Source organism: Triturus cristatus, chromosome 12 (genome assembly GCF_964204655.1).
Source record: "Triturus cristatus chromosome 12, aTriCri1.1, whole genome shotgun sequence".
NCBI classification, from domain to species: Eukaryota; Metazoa; Chordata; class Amphibia; order Caudata; family Salamandridae; genus Triturus; species Triturus cristatus.
This window is the reverse complement of record NC_140595.1, coordinates 730,402,691-730,422,942: the sequence shown is the minus strand read 5'-3', so window position 1 is coordinate 730,422,942 and position 20,252 is coordinate 730,402,691. Positions and strand designations below refer to the sequence as shown.

The 20,252-nt window shown below is 47.6% G+C and overlaps 1 protein-coding gene across 3 annotated transcripts in view; it reads left to right on the top strand.

Moving 5' to 3' along the window:
* Window positions 1-20,252, top strand: part of LOC146782613 (beta-galactoside alpha-2,6-sialyltransferase 1-like) — a 471,648-nt gene that overhangs the window by 158,637 nt on the left and 292,759 nt on the right. The gene's annotated exons all lie outside the window — the stretch shown is intronic.

Genomic DNA, 20,252 nt, shown 5'->3' with positions numbered 1-20,252 from the left:
GAGGTCTCGGAAACCATTAAAGAGGTTCTGGACTCTGGGGGCAAAGTCATGCTGGTGATGCTAGATCTGTCGGCGGCGTTCGACACCGTTCCCCATGACGGTCTTCTCGCTAGACTCTTCGAGATAGGCCTACGGGGGACGGTGTTCGACTGGTTCTCTTCTTTTCTAGCCGGTCGCCGGCAGTCGATCTGGGCCCCGCCAGATTCCGCCGTGATGCCGCCTCTGGGAGTCGGGGTCCCTCAGGGCTCTATTTTGAGCCCGACCCTCTTCAACATCATTATGACCCCTTTGGCGGCGTTGGTGGAGTCGCATGGTGCCCAGATCGTATCCTATGCGGACGATACCCAGCTCCTCTTCTCTTGTAAAAGAGGAGGTGACTTCGATGGGGAGAGCATTCGGGATTGCCTTGGGGCTGTTTTTCACTGGTTCCATCTAAACAGCCTTAAGTGCAATTCCGACAAGTCCGAAGTACTTTTCTTTGGGTGCGACACAGAACCAGATTGGCAGACCTGGTGGCCGCGGGATATGTTCCCTCCGTCCTGCTCCTCTCAGGTTGCTAAGAATCTGGGGGTGAAGATGGATAACAGGCTTACCTTGAAATCCCAGATCCTGGGGGTGTCGGGCATCTGCTTTGGCATCCTCAGGATGTTGCGGAGGTTTCTTCCTCTGTTATCCGTGGATCACAGGGCGCTGACTGTCCAGGCTCTGATTGGGTCCAGGTTGGATTACTCTAATGTTCTCTACCTGGGCCTCCCAGAGTATCTGTTGCAGCGGCTTCAAGTGGTACAGAATGCCGCTGCAAGGGCAATCTTTGGCCTTAGCAGGCGCTCCAGGGCCTCGGGCCTGCTGGCAACTTTACACTGGCTTCCTATCCGCAAGAGGATCGCCTTTAAGGCGCTGACCTTGGCCTACAAAGCTCTTCACCAGGAGGGAGCCAAGTATCTCCATAAGAGACTGGTTTTTTACCATCCAACCAGGTCTCTGAGGTCGGAAGTCCTGCATCTTGCTGTTGTCCCCCGGGTAAAGAAAGCGCGCCTCGGAGGCCGCTCCTTTGGACTGCTGGCTTCTCAGCTGTGGAACTCTTTACCGCTGGCCCTGCGGGGAGTCACCAGCCTATTGGCTTTTAGGAAAGGCCTTAAAACGTGGCTGTTCACTCAGTAGTCCGTCCTCCGTGAATCTCTTGCCCTTTTTTCTGTTGGTTTTATCTGGTGTTATGTTTGTTATGTTGCAGTATTGTCTCTTTCTCCATTAAAGCGCCGGGACACTCTTTTTGAGTAGCCGTGCGCTATAGAAATAAACAAATAACATAACATAACATAACATAACAATCCCACCCCCACCAATAGCACCAATACCACCACCACCAATACCACCAATACCACCACCACCATCATTATCACCAATACCACACCACCAATACCATCAATACCTCCACCAATACCACCACCACCACTGATACCACCACCACCACCAATACCACCACCAATACCACCACCACCGCCACCACCACCAATACCACCACCACCACCAATACCACTACCACCATCACCACCAATACCACTGCCAATAACACCAATACCACCACCAATACCAATACCACCACCACCACTAACACCACCAATACCACCACCCCCAATACCACCAGCAATACCACCAATACTACCACCACCAACACCACCACCACCAGCAGCAATACCAATACCTCCACCACCAATACCACCACTACCAATACCACCAAAACCTATACCACCATCACCAATACCACCCCAATACCATCACCACCAATACCACCACCAATACCACCACCACCACCAATACCAATACCACAAATACCACCAACACCAATGCCACCACCACTATTACCAATACCACTAATAGCACCACAACCAATACAATCACAAATACCACCTATACCACTACCACCATAACCACCTCCAATACCACCACCACCACCAATTCCACCACCAACAATACCACCACCGCCAATACTAACACCAAAACCAGCACCAGTATCACCACCAATACCAACAGTACCACCACCAATACCACACCAACCAATATCAATACCACCAGCACCACCACCAGTACCACCAATACAACCACCCCACCACCAATACCACCACCACTAATTCCACCAATATCATGAACACCACCAATACCACCATCAATACCACCACCAATACCATCAATACCACCACCAATACCGTCAATATCACCACCACCACCAATACCATCAATATCACTAAAACCACTACCACCATCAACACCAACACCAATACCAACAACACCAATGCCACCATTACCACCACAACCAATACCACCACCAATACCACCACCACCAATACCATCTATATCACTAATACCACCACCAACAACACCAATGCCACCATTACCACCACCACCACCAATACCAAGGCCACCAATACCACCACCACCACTAATACCACCACCACCAATACCACCACCACCAATACTACCAATACCACGACCACCGATACCAACAATACCACCACCGCCACCAACCACACCACCACCAATACCACCACCTCCAACAATACCACCAATACCAACACCACCACCAATACCAGCACCACCACCACCACAACCACCAATACCACCACCAATACCACCAATGCCACCACCACCAATACCACCAATATCACTAATACCACCAACACCAATATCACCACCAATATCACTAATACCACCACCAATACCACCACCACCTCCAATACCACCAATACCACCACCACCACCAATACCACCAATATCACTAATACCACCACCAATACTACCACAATACCACCACCAATACCACCACCAATACTACCATCAATACTACTACCATTACCACCAATACCAATACCACCAATACCACCAATACTGCCACCACCATTACCACCACCAATACAACCTCCACCACCACCAATACCACCACCACCAATACCACAACCACCAATGCCACCACCACCACAAATACAACCACTTCCAATACCACCACCACCAATATAACCACCAATACCACCACCAATATCACCAATACCACCCCCACTACCAATACCACCACCACCACCAATATCACCAATACTGCCATCACAATTACCACCACCACCACCAATACAACAACCACCAGCAATACAACCACCACCACCACCACCAATACCACAGTTAACAATACCACCACCATGAATATCACCACCACCAATACCAACAATACCAGCACCACCACCAATACCAGCACCTCCACCACGACCACCAATACCACCATCACCACCAATACCACCACTACCAATGCCACCAATATCACTAATACCACAAATACAACCACCAGCACCAATACCACCAATACCACCACCACCACTAATACCACCTCCACCAATACCACCACCAAAACCACCACCAATACCACCACCAATAACAACACCACCAATACTATCACCTCCATACCAATGCCACCACCACCAGTATCACCACCACCAATACCAACAAAACCAATACCACCACCATCAATACCACCACCAATACTACTAATACCACCACCACCAACAATACCACCACCATCACCACCACCAATACCACCCCCACCACAAATACCACCAATACCACCACCACCAATACCACCACCAATACCTGCACCAATATCACCAATACCACCCCCAATACTAATACCACCACCAATACCACCAATACCAATACCATCACCACCAATACCACCACCAATACCACTACCATCACCACCACTAATACCACAACCACCAATACCACCACCACCAATAGTAGCAATACGACCACCACCAATACCCGCACCACAAATACCACAACCACCAATACCACCACCACCAATAGCACCAATCCCACCCCCACCAATAGCACCAATACCACCACCACCAATACCACCAATACCACCACCACCATCATTATCACCAATACCACACCACCAATACCATCAATACCTCCACCAATACCACCACCACCACTGATACCACCACCACCACCACCAATACCACCACCACCACCGCCACCACCACCAATACCACCACCACCACCAATACCAATACCACTACCACCATCAACACCACCACCATCACCACCAATACCACTGCCAATAACACCAATACCACCACCAATACCACCACCACTAACACCACCAATACCACCAATACTATCATCATCATTACCACCACCAATACCACCACCACCACCAATACCACATCTACCAATACCACAACCACCAGCAATACCAATATCACCACTGCCAATACCACCAAAACAATTTCACCACCAATACCACCAATTCAACCACCACCAACAATACCACCACCAATACTAGCAATACCACCACCACTACTAATACCACCAATACCACGATCACCACCAATACCACCAATACCACCACCACCACCACCAATACTACCAATACCACCACCAATACCACCACCAGTAATACCATCCATATCACTACTACCACCACCACCAACACCAATGCCACCATTACAACCAGCACCAATACCACCACCACCACCACCAATACCACCGCCACCAATGCCACCACCACCAATACTACCACCACCACTAATATCACCACCACCACCAATACCACTACCAGCAATACTACCAATACCACCACCACCGATACCACCTATACCACCACCACCAATAACCCCACCACCAATACCACCACCACCAAAACCACCACCTCCAACAATACCAACACCGCCATCAATACCAGCACCACCAGCACCACCACAATTACCAATACCACCAATACCACCACGACCAATACCACTAATATCACTAATACCACCAACACCAATACCACCACCAATACAACCACCACCAATACCACCACCAATACCACCACCACCTCCAACACCACCAATACCACCACCACCAATACCACCAATATCACTAATACCACCACCACCAATACTACCACAAAACCCCCACCAAAACCACCACCATCAATACCACCACCAATACCACCGCCACCACCAATACCACCACCAATACCACTACCATTACCACCAATAACACCACCACCAATACCACCAATACTGCCACCACCATTACCACCACCACCAATACAACCTCCACCACCACCAATGCCACCGCAACCAATACCACCACCACCAATACCACAACCACCAATACCACCAATAACACCACCACCAAAACCTCCACCACCACCACAACCACAAATACCACCACCACCACATATACCACCAATACCACCACCTCCAATTCCACCAATATCACTAATACCACCACTACCAATACTACCACCACCACAAATACAACCACCAGCAATACCACCACCACCAATACAACCACCAATACCACCACCACTACCAATACCACCACCACCACCAATATCACCAATACTACCACGACCACTAATATCACCACCACCACCAATACCACTACCAGCAATACTACCAATACCACCACCACCGATACCACCTATACCATCACCACCAATAACCCCACCTCCAATATCACCACCACCAATACCACCACCTCCAACAATACCAACACCACCATCAATACCAGCACCACCATCACCATCACCACCACAATTACCAATACCACCAATACCACCACGACCAATACCACTAATATCACTAATACCACCAACACCAATACCACCACCAATACCTCCACCACCTCCAATACCACCAATACCACCACTGCCAATACCACCAATATCACTAATACCACCACCACCAATACTACCACAATACCACCATCAAAACCACCACCATCAATACCACCACCAATACCACCACCACCACCAATACCACCACCATCAATACCACTACCATTACCACCAATAACACCACCACCAATACCACCAATACTGCCACCACCATTACCACCACCACCAATACAACCTCCACCTCCACCAATACCACCGCCACCAATACCACCACCACCAATACCACAACCACCAATAACACCACCACCAATACCCCCACCACCACCACAACCAGAAATACCACCACCACCACATATACCACCAATACCACCACCTCCAATACCACCAATAACACTAATACCACCACCACCAATACTACCACCCCCACAAATACAACCACCTCCAATACCACCACCAATACCACCACCATTACCACCACTACCAATACAACCACCACCACCAATACCACCACCACCACCACCAATACCACTGTTACCAATACCACCACCATGAATATCACCACCACCAATACCACCACCACCAATTCCACTAGCACCACCAATACCCCCACCACCAATACCACCCACCACCACCACCAATACCAACAATACCAGCACCACCACCAATACCAGCACCTCCCCCACGACCACCAATTCCACCACCACCACCAATACCACCACCACCAATGCCACCAATATCACTAATACCACCAATACAACCACCAGCACCAATACCACCAATACCACCACCACCAATACCACCACCAATACCACCACCGATAGCACCACCACCAATACTATCACTACCATACCAATGCCACCACCACCAGTATCACCACCGCCAATACCAACAAAACCAATACCACCACCATCAATACCACCACCAATACTACTTATACCACCACCACCAACAATACCACCACCACCACTACCACCACCACCAATACCACCCCCACCACAAACACCACCAATACCACCATCAACAATACCACCACCACTAATACCACCAATACCACATCCACCACCAATACCCCCACCACCAATACCATCACCACCACTAATACCACAACCACCACCAATACCACCACCACAATACCACCACCACCAATACCAGCAATACCACCACCACCAATACCCCACCACAAATACCACAACCACCAATACCACCACCACCAATAGCACCAATACCACCACCACCAATACCACCACTTCCACCACCACCACCACCAATACCACCACCATCATTATCACCAATAGCAAACCACCAATACCATCAATACCTCCACCAATAACACCACCACCACTGATACCACCACCACCAATACCACCAGCAATACCACCAATACTATCACCACCAACACCACCAAAACCAGCAGCAATACCAATACTTCCATCACCTATACCACCTTTTCCAATACCACCACCACCACCAATACCAATACCACCACCACCAATACCACCAAAACCTATACCACCATCATCAATACCACCACCAATACCACCACCACCAATACCACCACCAATACCGCCACCACCATTAACACCAATACCAATAACACAACTACCACCACCACCCACACCAATACCACCACCAATATTTCCAATACCACCACAACCAATGCAATCACAAATATCACCAATACCACCACCACCAATTCCACCATAACCACCTTCAATATCACCACCACCACCAATACCACCATCAATACCACCACCAACAATACCACCGCCGCCAATACTTTCACCAGTACCACCATCAATACCACCACCACTACCAATACCACCACCACCAATATCACCAATACTACCACGACCACTAATATCACCACCACCACCAATACCACTACCAGCAATACTACCAATACCACCACCACCGATACCACCTATACCATCACCACCAATGACCCCACCACCAATACCACCACCACCAATACCACCAGCTCCAACAATACCAACACCACCATCAATAAAAGCACCACCATCACCACCACAATTACCAATACCACCAATACCACCACGACCAATACCACTAATATCACTAATACCACCAACACCAATACCCCCACCAATACCACCACCACCTCCAATACCACCAATACCACCACCACCAATACCACCAATATCACTAATACCACCACCACCAATACTACCACAATACCACCACCAAAACCACCACCATCAATACCACCACCACCACCAATACCACCACCAATACCACTACCATTACCACCAATAACACCACCACCAATACCACCAATACTGCCACCACCACCAATACAACCTCCGCCACCACCAATACCACCGCCACCAATACCACCGCCACCAATACCACAACCATCAATACCACCAATAACACCACCACCAATACCTCCACCACCACCACAACCACAAATACCACCACCACCACATATACCACCAATACCACCACCTCCAATTCCACCAATATCACTAATACCACCACCACCAATACTACCACCACCACAAATACAACCACCTCCAATACCACCACCACCAATACAACCACCATTACCACCACCAATACCACCCCCACTACCAATACCACCACCACCACCAATATCACCAATACCACCACCACCACCACTAATATCACCACCAATATCACCACCAGTAATACGACCAATGCCACCACCACCAATACCACCAATACCATCAGCACCACTAATAAACCCACCACCAATAAAACCACCACCAATACCAAAACCTACAACAATACCACCAATACCAGCACCACCAATACCAGCACCACCACCAATACCACCGCCACCAATACCAACAATATCACTAATACCACCACCACCACCAAAACCACCATCAACACCGATACCACCACCACCAATACCACCACCAATACCACCACCACCTCCAATACCACCACCACCAATACCACCAATATCACTAATACCACCACCACCAATACTACCACCAATACCACCACCATCAATACCACCATCAATACCACCACCACCACCCATACCACCACCATCAATACCACCACCATTACCACCAATACCACCACCACCAATACCACCAGTACTGCCACCACCATTACCACCACCACCAATAAAAACTCCACCACCACCAATACCACCGCCACCAATACCACCACCACCAATACCACAACCACCAATGCCACCAATACCACCACCGCCAATACCCCCACCACCACCACAACCACAAATACCACCACCACCACATATACCACCAATATCACCACCACCAATTCCACCAATATTACTAATAACACCAATACCACCACCAACACCAATACCACCACCACTAATAAAACCACCTCCAATACCACCACCAATGCCACCACCTCCAATACAACCACCAAGACCACCAACAATACCACCAATACCACCAATACTACCCCCACTACCAATACCACCACAAATATCACCAATACTGCCACCACCATTACCACCACCACCAATACAACCACCACCACCAATACCACTACCACCACCACCAATACCACTGCCACCAATACGAATATCACTACCACCACCAATACCAGCAATACCAGCAGCACCACCAATACCAACACCTCAACCACGACCACCAATACCACCACCACCAATAGCACCAATACCATCACCAACAATGCCACCAATATCACTAATACCACCAATACCACCACCACCACCAATACCACCACCACCAATACCACCACCACCAATATCACCACCACCAATACCACCACCAATATCACCACCACCAATCCACCACTAATACTATCACCACCATTACCCCCACCACCAATACCAATACCACCACCACCAATACCACCAATACCACCACCACCAATACCCCCACCCCCACCAATACCACCACCACCACCAGTACCACCAATACTATCATCCCCATTACCACCACCAGCAATACCAATACCACCACCACCAATACCACCTCTACCAATACTACAAACACCACCAATACCACCATACTAATGCCACCACCACCAGTATCACCACCGCCAATACCACCAAAACCAATACCACCACCACTACCACCAATACCACCAATACCAACACCACCTCCAATAACCCCATCACCAATACAACCAATACCACCACCACTAAAAATACCATCAATAACACCACCACCAATACCACCAATATCACTATTACCACCACCACCAATACCACCACCAACACCAATACTACCAATACAACTTCATCCACCAATACCACCAATACCACCACCAATACCACCACCAATACCATCACCACCAATACCACCAATACTACCACCACCGTTACTACCATCACCAATACCACCACCACCAATTCCACCTCTACCAATATCACCAAACCCAATACTACCACCAATACCACCACCATTACCACCACCAATACCACAACAATACCACCACCACTCCCACCAATACCAGCAATATCACCAATACCACCACCACCAATACCACCACCACCACCAATACCACCAATATCACTAATACTACCACCACCTATACCATCACCAACACCAATACCACCACCACCAATATCACCAATTCCACCACCACCAATACCACCACCACCAATACCACCAACACCACAAATACCACCACCACCAATACCACCACCATCACAAATACCACCACCAATACCACCAATACCACCACACCAATACCACCAATATTTCCACCACCATTACCACCCCCACCAATACCAATACTACCACTATTAATACCACCTCTACCAATACCACCACCACCACCAATACCACCAATACCAATACCACCACCACCAATACCACCACCACCAATACTACCAAAAACAATACCACCACCACCAATACCACCACTACCACCACCACCACCAATACCACCACCACCATCAATACCACCACCACCACCAATACCACCTACATCACCAATACCACCACCACCATACCACCACCACCAATCCCACCACCAATACCAATCCCACCACCAATACCAATATCACCATCACCGATACCACCACCACCAATACCAATATCACCACCAGCAATACCACCTCTACCAATACCACTACCACCAGCAATACCATCACCACCAATACCAATTCCACCACCACCAATACCACCACTGCCAATACCACCAAAACCAAACCAATATCACCACCATCAATACCACCACCAATACCACCACCACCAACAATACCACCACCACCAGTACCACCACCACCAATACCCCCACCAATACCACCTCCAACAATACCACCAATATCACCAATACCACTGCCATACCACCACCACCAATCCCCCCACATAACAATACCACCACCACCAATGCCAATACCAATACCACCACCACTTATTCCAATACCACCACCTCAGTGCCTCTCACTCACCAGTAATTGCAGGGTCACTATACGAGGCCGGAGCTGCAGCCAAGACCATCTCTCTGTCCCTCCCTCCATGCCTGCCATAAAGCGCAGTCCACCCTGCACCGGGTGGTGAAGCCAGGACCCTACTATAACTGGAGTGTTTTTTATTAGGCAAAAGATTGCAATGATATTACGCAATGCCACACTACACACTCAAAGCACAGAGAGGGCAGGAAATAGCCCCCGCCCCCACTCTTCCTCCTGAGCTGCGACAGTGTAATCAGAGAGTGAAAGGTGTTGGAGCGCTTTGTTACTGTTTATAGCTCGGATCATATGTAAGCCTCACTTCACACTTTGTGTCTGTGTAATTTACAACACTTAAACATCTTCACAGCACTATTTATCACTACTTTGAAGACGTCGCAGGCCGGTCTCTTCCTCTGATATTTACAACCTAACAAGCGGTCGAGAGGGCCCTTTATTGCAATTCAATAGGTCTCGCATTTGCAAGAGATTAAGCTATTAGTATTGTAAATGACAATGCCTTTTATTTATTTTTTAAAACCCAAAACATAAATAAAAGGCATTGTCATTTACAATGCCAATAGCTCAAACTCGCATGAATGTGAGACCTACTACAATGCAAATGCTTGTTTTATCTGTGATTTCCTTGTAGAAGTTGATGTGGCATCCTTGATCTAATATTCACTAGAGGAGCAATGCAGAAGAGTGACAGGGGTGGAAAATAAAGCGTAGAGAACACATTGCAGGACATTGATGGAGGATATAAGCCAAGGCAAATACGGGGAGCTGGGTGAGTTAAAGGGCATCAGACATCCGCACCAATAAAAGTGTTTGCCAGAGGAGGAGGCCTTTGTGCCATGGACTTGGTGTTCCCAGGTGCCAACTGTTGCTCTCATTTATGAGATGGACTGCAAAGGCGGGTAAGGCAAACAAGGATGAATGTGAGAAGCTCACTCCAGCAGCCGGTCTGCTGAGAATTTATGTGATCACCAAGTAGGGAGACTCCTTACCTAATCCTGTGACACAGAAAGGTCAAATGACATTGAAGGGAGATGGGCACTCAGGTAGCCCACATGAAAATCATAGACTAAATATATGAGAGAGCCTCCCTGTGGGATTCTAATGATAACAGAAGGCATCAGGAATCAGGAGATACAGATTGTGGAACAACTTCTTGGGGTCCTAGGGGAGAACAAGTAGGTAACACGCTGAAAAGACCTTTGTCACCAGGCAGTGCAAATCTGCTACCATTACCTGCATTTTTAAGGCTGGTGATTAAATGAGGCTCCAGCCCACCTGCCTTCAAAGGTATCATATTGTACAATATTTCTTAACGAATACTACCCCTTGCAGGATTCTCAGGTCTAGGCGTCTGTCATTACCTGTTGCTTCTCAGTGGTGTATGTTTGGCCGACAGTCTGTCCTCTCAACTTTGTGCTTGCATCAGTGAGGGCTTGAGGTCTGGCATGGATTTGTTACTATGGGTCAGGCAAAATTCAGGTAAATATTCTTAGTCACAGAGAAAGCACCATCTTCTACAAATGAGAGTATGAGTTGGACTTGTAAGCTCTTGCACAAGGACTAGGAGTGCAGTTGGTCCTGTTACTCCAAAGTCAACCCGAGTCTGAGCAGCCATTTTAAGGGATGTGCTTGGCCTCATTCTGTTAACAAACAGGGTATTTAAAAATGGCTCATGCACCACTGGATGAGCAAGGCAGGAACTCGTATAGCTCTTTGTTTTATGACAACAGCAAGACAAGAGCCCTAACTTATTGATTGAAAAATTCAGAGAGCATCCATGTCTGCAGGATCTTCCTGAAAATGGAATGATTTCCCAGTGAATGAAATGACGAAGGAATGAAATTCCGTAGGGAAGCGGCCAGAACCTTTGCTCTTAAAGCTAAATACTGGAAGCCTGAGCAGATCGGCATCTTCTCCATACATGATGGTGGGACATAGTGAGTTTATCCAGTGGTGGCTGCCAGCAATGGGGACTGAGGGGAGGGGGGGTTGACCTTTGGGGTCACCTATTCACTGTGATCTCATCCTCAAGGAGACAGCCCTAAATAAGCACACATGATCTTTCATTTTAAACGTAGCATAACTCTAACTTACATCAGTCTCCCGACCCTAAGAACATCATGACAAAGCTACCCTGTGTTATTGTGTTATAGCACAGTAAATTACAAACTTTGCAACATCAATGTAGTAGGTATGTGTGAGAAGAGCAAAAAATAAGACCACCCATACCTTGGCAGGGTAACAATTTGACAACATTTAACACAGCCATATCAAGCGCACTCAAATTTTCCAGACCTGCAAAAAAGGAAAACAGCTCTTCAACATTTAGTGACTGGAACTCGTAAATAAAGCACATAATTTAAAATGTTTGGAAATCCTTTTTTGTTGTGGTGTGTCAGACTGAGATACTTCTGCACAAAACACAAATCTTTGGGTCATGGAGGAGCATGCGTGATTATGCAAGACAGTCCTTATTTGAAGTGAAAAGTGCACAATTACTGCATCTATCTGACACCCACACTTCAACCTCACATGCCTAGATTTAAAGACAAAGCATTAACCTTTGATGTAAAACAGGAGAAATAAAGAGATGCCCATCTAATGGCTGAAATGAACAGTGTAAAATCTGAAAACCTGGGACCAATCCCGGCTTCCCAGCTTGACCAAATTCTGTGATCTTAGACAAATCTCTGTAGTGTTTGATTTAATAGGCTGTAACATTGCACCATGTATAATAAGAATCTAGGATGCAGAGGAAGAAGGAACACAGGGGCATATGAGCAACGAACGGCGGTGAATAACACAAAGCGCGCTTAGCGCTTTGTTATGCATCGCCGTCTGTCTCTGGAATTTATCGCCCTGGTAGCGCGTTATCAACAACGCGTTGCTCCAGGGTGATAAAAATTCCAGAGATAGCGGGGGAAATCGCCATTTTGCAGGGAACATCGCTGGTTTTCCAGCTATGTTCCCTGCAAAAGGGCGATAACCTTGCTGATACGACCCTGTGGTCGTAGCAGCATAATCCACCCCCTATGTTAGGTATGGATAAGTCAGGATTTTAGCAGACGTTAGTTTTTGGAGAAAACAGCGTTTTTCTCCAAAAACTAACGTCTGCTAAAATGCTAGGGCAGCCTTGTAAATATTGCGATGTGCACATCAGCGATATTTGCAAGGCTGTACTGCCCAGTGACGCCCACGTTGCATCTCATTAGAGATGCAAAGGGAGGCGTCGGGAAAAAGGGTTCTAACATGCGATTATGCATGTTAGCACCCTCTTGTAAATAGGGCGATAGTTTTATCTCTGCTTATTTGGCTTTTAAAGCCAGAAAAAATGAGATAAAGCCCTTGTTAATATGCTCCCAAATAGGTTCACGGCCGGGAAGAGACCTTTGATGAAAGTTTGACTACAAGGTCCACCTACCTCTACATAGGAAGCTACTAAAGAAATGCAAACTTGGGATCAAATGGGTCAATATGTATGGCATGTATGAGTATGGTAACTGGATGTTTTACACTTTCAATGCACACTAGCCCGGTGAGTCATTGGTTTGATGGCTGAAACACATTGACCCAGGGGTACAGAGTATACAAATTTCCTTAGTGCATTCCCACCTGTTTCTAAGTCCATCAGGACTCCCTAGACTATTTTCAATCTAGCATCTAACCCAATAACCATCGAGCCTCCTTGACTACCAAGCTTAAGCCAGCCCAGATACACTAGGTGTCTGCATGAGGAATCTGATGAAGCGTGCCACTTGGAATTCCAGTGGGTGAGAGTCCTTATAATACCATGGGGTGATCCCCTTTGGCATGTATGGATAGATAGACTAAGCATGGTAGGATTTGCCTCCTGTTGTTTTTGTATTGTTAGGTGTTTGGGAAGGTGAGCAAACCCTGTATCACTTCGCACTCTCTCCTTCTTGGAATAGAGTATTAGGAATCTCAGGCACATATTGGATGCAATTGACACTTGACTTTCATGTGGCTTCTGCCTACCAGCCTCAGTCTAACCTCATACACCCGGAATTAAAGACAAAACATTGACCTTTGATGTGAAATAGGAGAAATAAAGAGATGGCCATTTAGTGGCTGAATTGCACAAAGCAAATGCAGAAAACCTGTGTGCTGCCCATGACCTCCGTATGCCAGTTGGGGGCTATGGTCCTGATTGAGGGCTGTCGCCCTGGTGCATTGCTCTATTGAGAAGGAGGTTGTTGCCCTAAGCAATGCTATGATCTGAAGGGGCCATTTTCCTGTGTGCATTGTCACAAACCCCGTATACCAGGACGGGGGCCATGGTGAAGTGAGAGGGCTGTCGCCTGGGAGAAGTGTGCAGCTGTGAAGGAGAAGCAAGCCATTACCCACGGAGGAAGAGCAACGATTTGACTACTTGACAATCCAGTAGGACCCAAGCCCTGCCGCCAGATTACCATGTAGGCGGAGAAGTGTGTGGACGCCTGCCACCTCTGCCGTAACATCCAGTCTTGTGCTCACTGCAGGGCTGCAGGCACATGTCAGGTCACTTCGAACCTCCACTCCAGCGAGAGCGGGTAAGAAAGAATAATGGGCCGTCAATACTGAGCTTGCTCTGACTGACCAGCCCACCGTGGAGGCACTTTGACTTTCGCAAAGCCTTCATGGAACTTCTAAGACTTGAACTGAAATGGCAATAACCTCAACCCCTTTACAGGGAAGTGGAACTCGATAGTTGATCCAAGGAAAGCTAGGGTGCCTGCCTTAAGAAGACTGTGTATATTATTTGTACACAAAATACATGGGTGGATTTAAAGTAAGCCAATGCACCACCCATGTAACGCCTACCTGACGTAAGGTAACACAAGGCAGGGCATAGTGCTGCCTCACCTTAGTTTTTACAAATGGGATTTGTGTGGCATTGTAAATTGCAAAAATAGCTTTTGCGTCAGGGTTGTGCCAGAAAATGACGCAAACACTATGCATAATCTGGGCCTCAACTTGTACATTTATTCTTTAAAAACTCTACCACAAAGAAATTGGCAGCAAGGAGAAAACTGACAGTAAATCTGTTGTGCTTGATTGGTTGCAAAGCCTGAATTTCAAAATATCTTGTGGGGGGAAGGCACCTGCTACAGAGATCTATGTGCTCCCAGTAAATCTGAGCGAATATTAATGGCAAGATAGCTCTGGAGGTTAATGCACTTGCTGGAAAGATCTGTGTTTTGTCTAGCCACGGTTTTGACTGAAAGCACATCTCCTGCAAAGCACATCATGTAACATGCAGATGACAGATTTCATTTTATGCAGATAGATAAGTGGGCTATTGCTTTGAACACAGAAATCCTTATGTTACTTGCAGCTGCACTGTAATCCTTCTCATTTAGTATAGCACAGTGAGCTATGAAGGATGAGCTGTGACTTCTACACCTTGTAACCCCCATGGTCTTATGTAACATCTCCTGTACATTGATTGATAAACTTATATGATTTATTGCATATGTGATGTGTAACTGTGATGTAAAGCGCTCTGACTCCCTACACTGGGATGAGTAGCGCTATTAAAATAGTGGTATTTAAATTATTTCCACACCTCCTCAGGGGTAGTAAGCGCTATATAAATGGAATTTATTTTGTGTAAATACTGGGAAAGACCAACACATCTGACATTCTTACAGTGCATGCATATCTAGAAAACAGGGACTGAACAAAGTCAAAAGCATGCCTCTCTGAACAACTTTGCATCTAGGTTGGAGGGTCTAGACCACTCCTAGCCAGAAGACACGAACAAAAGGAGGCCTGATGACCCCTCAAATTCGGCCTTTGTTATGGGCACAGCTGGAGTCTGAAACAAAAATCCTCCTCCCCACCTGTATGTTGTTTTAGATCGAAAGCAGACAATGTGCAAGTGCTGCTGAATAAGTCCCAGTGTTTGAAAATGACACCAGGATGAGTTCAGCATGTTGTACAGTGGGGCCCAACTTCTTGGCAGGGTGGACTGCGTCCACCCTGTGAAAATAGTGGGTGGACGCCATCCATCCACGCGTACCCCCAACTTGTGCCCTGCTAGTGGCATGCTTTCTGACAGCAGCAGGCAGGACAACACAGGGGGAATGAGGGTTAATTAACCTGCTGCCTATATCTATGTGCCACCAGCAGTTCTTCTCAAATAATCCTTTCTGGCACTGCTAGCTCAGGAGTGTAACACCCCCACTGTGAATCTGTATATATACACTGCAGGCCACAGGGGCCCTCATTTATGAGGATTTGGCATAGTGTAGTGCAGCAAGTCCCCTTTCTGCCCTACGCCACAGTGAAAGGGCAGGAATGCACTGTATTTAAGCCATACTGTGCATTCCTCTCCTTTCCCCTTTGCGCTGGTGCGGTTTCAGCAGCCTTGAGCCGAGGCAGTCACAGGATCCCTGTGTTGTTGGCAAGATTGCTTTTGTGCAGTAAGGGGCACAGTCCTGAAAAGAAACAATCCTAAGAGACATTTTCCTCTTTCTATGTGTGCTGCAGAATGCAGCACACATAGAAAGAGGAACAAATGAGGAGAAATGAAGTTATTTCTCAACGTAATGCCTCACCTCGGGAGGTGTCAGGATTTTGCGCATCCCCAGGTTTACATGTTCTTGTAAATCTAGGGCAGCATCAAAATCCATGGGTGTTGTATGGGAACACAGACCAAAACGCCCATTGAACACCTGCTGAGCGCAGAGTGAGGCACCACAGAGATTTGCACTACCTTGCCTTACTCCATATCTATGAGGCCATTCAAAGCCATGCATAGTGGCTTTGTGTGGCCTCATAGATATGATTTTGTAGTTTGCGCCGCCGGAACATCAAAAAAGTGACGCTCCGATAGAGATAGCGGCTCTTAAATATACCTCAGAGTGTATTCTCAATAAGGCAGCCCATGGGGTTTATGCAATTGGTACCTGATTGATTTTGCCCCAGCAATGCTGACTTGTGAGAGCTAACAGGCTGTAGCTAAATATACAGTTGTTTCCCTTTTGCTTAGCTACTAGCAGTGCTTAATTTGAGACGGTGGTTGCAGATGGTCCCCAACGACACACTCTTTTGGAGTCAGGAATTTTTCCATCATTAAAATTTGACCCAGGACAAGAGAGAGAAATGCAGATAAGAAGTAAAGGAAGAGAATGGTGGCACAACAGTGACCAAGGGAGAAAGCAGGAATGAAATAGAATCTGCGAGAGTGAGATAAAGTGGAGACTCTGCTGGTGGGTGAAAGAGGCATGAGGTGGAATTTGGGCAGGTGTCTTGTAACAATTGGGCCCATTCAGTATGCCCAGATTTTTTCTTTTTTGGGTCACCCAGTTTTGGAATTTTTACTGTGGGTGAGTTTCACTACGTGTGTCTCACCCACGGAAATCACATGGCTAACGGAGTGTGTGTGTGTTTACCTCCAGTGTCTGCCTTTAAAGATAATGACGTGTGATGCAGCAAAGGTAAGGGGCACTTGGTTGGTTATATGTGAACATGTGAGCACACATGAATGGGATGTGCGTGTGAGACTTCTGGAGAAAACTGCCTTAGAGTGCAGTTTCGCTTTCCTTTGGCCAACAGATACTAGTGACATATCGAAATGGGGTGTAACCTGTGTGGGAAAATTAATTCCTCAAGATCCAAAAAGATATCTGTACAATGTATGGGTCATCAAGAATTGTCTTACTTATCTGTCTCAGCTCAGGATCAGAGCCCAGGCCATTGTCACCATGCTGTGCCGGGTTAAATACATTTGTCTCCAGCAGCAGCAACAAAGGCCTCCCCACACAAAAAGAGCAATTAACAGTGCTTCACTCATCTCCCATGGAGGCAGGAGGTGGTGATGAAGGATCTGCATTAATCAGTCAGCTGCCACACTGTACCATGGATGGGCCTGCCCAAGCCCACTGAGCAAGGAGGGAGCCCAGACCTCTGAAACCACACAGGAGGGAGCTTCCCTTTGAAGATTTAGAGAGTAAGGACCTGGCAGTAATGTAAGTGAAGGGCAAAGCTGAGGCCCCCAGAGGAGATGTGCCTAGTAGCTACTGGATGATGCCATTTTGAACTGTCCCAACATGCTGTGCAAGAGGGTTGGATCAGGGGTGAAGAGGTGACATGGCACGCTAAGATTAGCCGGGGTGCCTAGCTTCTGGAACCTTCTACTCCCCTTTAAAAACTTGTGTTCAAAGGGGGAGACTCTCTTACATGGTGATTTTTCTGCGCTTTGCTGCTGGACCTTTGTAGCTGCCATGGACACCTAGAAGTAAGAACCCCCTAATGCCCAGAAAGGACTAAGGACTCTGCGCAGTTGACCCCAGGATAAGTAGGTTTCCCCAAGGGCCACTGAGGCTTGCCCCCTTATACTCCCTGAGGACCTGTTGGGGGAAAGTCCTGGACATTTGCACCCAGAGACGAAGAACAGGAGAAAGGCTGGTGCAGGGAGCCAGGAGAACCAGTTCCCTGGGGATTACAACACTTTGCATGTTAGGAGGTCTGCTAAGACTGCTCTTGGTGGCTAGAACTTGCCACCAGGAGTAAAATGGGCCCAGTATCGTCAAGTTCGGCCCAACAGTTCCCAAATTATGGCATTTTTTAAAATGTGGCAACCTTTGACCTTTCTTCGTCGAATGGAGCACATGGAGCTCTGCCAACATTTCTTAAATGACCCCAGTGGTGAGCCAGGGCCTGGGGGTGTGTGCAGGATTTATTCATTAAACTTTCTTCAGGGAGGGGCCATGCGTTGAGACCCCTCCTGGAATTTCTTCTGGCTCGTGGTCCCCATTGCCTCAACTGTTTAGATTGAAAGGGGGGATAGGGATCCCATCACCAGCCCACAAAGCAAAGAAGGATGGTGGAGAGCCCTCACACCCACCCCAGTGGTGGTGGCCTCACACTGGCTCCCAGAGCCCATGCCAGGGGAGAGCAGGGTGGCCACTGCAGAAAGCTGCACCCTGCCTGCAGGAGTGGGCAGGGAGAGGAAAGCTACTGGCTACCTCAGCCACACACAGAGGTGCGGGCTGCATGGGAGCCATTGGGGCAAAGAGAAGAGGGCTCCCTCGACTGCCCCCAATGAGAAAAGGCATGGGGGTGGCCGTCTAGGACCGGGCAACCCCAACTTTTTTTAAAAAGAGAAAAAAGCCACACAGCAACAAAGAAAAGGTGGCGGCTCTCCCAGGCTCAGCTGGAGCAATACAAATTAAG